Consider the following 2,086-nt stretch of genomic DNA (forward strand, 5'->3'; position numbering starts at 1 on the left):
TATTTTTTTTTATTTTTCAACAAATAATACACTGCATATATTCTTCTGATTCATTTTCAAAATTAAAATATCCATATTATTTGACATAGCCATTTCATGTCTAGTCACTTATTCTGTGGATTCATTAGCATATTTGTACATAGCTGTTTAATAAACCATTATTTGCAGTATAAAAATACTGGAAACAACCAGTGTCCATTACCAGAGGATTAGAAATCAATTGTAGTATAATAACACAAGGTAATACTATGGTGCTGTCAAAAGGAATAAGAGAGACTACATATAAACTCAAAAATGCTTCTAAGTAAAATAAAAGTACAGAATAGCATGCAGAGATATTCTCTATTGGACTTAAAAAATATACTTATATGCAGGTACGTGTGTGTGTGTGTGTGTGTGTGTGTGTGTGTGTGTGTATTTGTGGGTATTGTGAAAGTGTGACAGACAGTTGGCCTAGAAAGTGCAGCTTTTCTCCTACCTCAGGCTGAACCTCCTAGGGCTCTGTTCTTTTGTGCTTCCTTTTGGACCTCATTCCTGCTTCTTATACCTTTTCAAGGGCTTTCTTGCTAAAATTACCCCTTTTTCTCCTGAACTTTTCTCTCTTCCAGATTATTTCATCAGCCTATAGACAGGCCTTGATATCCTCCCTCCAAAGGATTCATGGTAATCATTGTATTCCTTTTTCAATTCATTTAAATTGTGCTTTTTCCCCCATAAAAAAATCATTTAATTGAAGCTATACAAAAAGAAGTGGTATAACTGATAAAATTAAGGAAAGACTATTTAGACTGTTTCATTTCTTTTTCTCTCTTTTTAATGTATTTGGTACAGGGTCTCACTACACAGCTCAAACTCATAGTGATCTTCCTGTTTTCAGCCTCCCCAGTGCTGGGATTACAGGTATGTTCCACCACTCGCAGTGGCTGGATCAGCATGCCCGGGGGAAAGGGCTGGCACAGCATGTGGTGCAGGGGATAGAACCCCAGTCCCTGCACTTGCCTAAGCTGGTGCTTAGTCGCTGAGCTATCTCACCAGCCCTAGATTGTTTCCAAGCATTTAAAGTAGGACACTGTACACACTTCATAAATTGTGTGACACATAAAACTCTTACTAAACTATAAGTAGAAATATAACATTCATAGATTATAAAGTATAAAGACAGAAATAGAAGGATTATATATACTTCAAAGTCTGAAAATTATTTATAATGACCAAATATTTAGGTTTAAGTTTATAGTGTAAGAACCATATTCCTGTACAATTTCCCAAACAGTAGGCAGTATTTTTCAATTAACCATGTGTAGTTTCATCTTCTACAAGACAATGTCTTTGGCCATCTCTGCTATGATCACATCAACACGACTAACCTTATTTTTGAACTTTATGCCTTGTTTTCCTGTAAATGATGCCCTAATTCCAATTCCAGTGAACTGGTCAACGGAGGGACACTGCTCTCTGACCCAGAACCCCTCCTACTTTCACCAATTCCTTTTCCTTCATCCCGAGACTGATGCCCTCCACAACTCCTTTCCTCATCACCAAAGTAGCTTTGTTGCCAGATACCAACCTCTAGAATACTTCGCTGAAGTTCTTGGATAGCTGCTTGAAAGTTACCTGAAAATCCTACTTTTGAAGTTCAGGTACCCCCATGTTCCATGCTGGATTTGTACCCTCATTGAGTTCTTCTTGTTGCTTTATGAACTTCTTTTTCCTGCCTAGAGGAATTTACAAACTGATCTAGAGCTTTCTTGTTAACGTGACTGTACTTCTTTAATTCCATGTTGTACTGTTCAAGTTTTGAAACAACCGTCTGAGGCTAATTGTTTGGTACCTTTCAAATGCTTCCTGGGGAAGTGATTCAAGTTCTCGAATTTTCTTCATACATTCGTCTACAAGAAGCATGCTTTGTTGATTTGTCATCTTTTCCAGTTGTAATTAGTAGGTAATAGTGGACATAAGAAACATTTATTAAAAGAAAGGTAGAAGCTGCTTGAAAAAATAGAAGAAAAGCAGAAAGAATTGGTAGAAACAGAACCTATTTCAACAGTGTAAAAGAAAAAGAAGAGCAATGAATTTCTAGATTGGC

At 36.6% G+C, this 2,086-nt stretch overlaps 1 pseudogene; it reads left to right on the forward strand.

The window, feature by feature from the left end:
- The window catches only part of LOC101563879, a 45,217-nt pseudogene that overhangs the window by 41,228 nt on the left and 1,903 nt on the right, over nt 1-2,086 (forward strand).

The sequence above is a fragment of the Octodon degus genome, unplaced genomic scaffold, assembly GCF_000260255.1.
Source record: "Octodon degus isolate 3935 unplaced genomic scaffold, OctDeg1.0 scaffold00176, whole genome shotgun sequence".
NCBI classification, from domain to species: Eukaryota; Metazoa; Chordata; class Mammalia; order Rodentia; family Octodontidae; genus Octodon; species Octodon degus.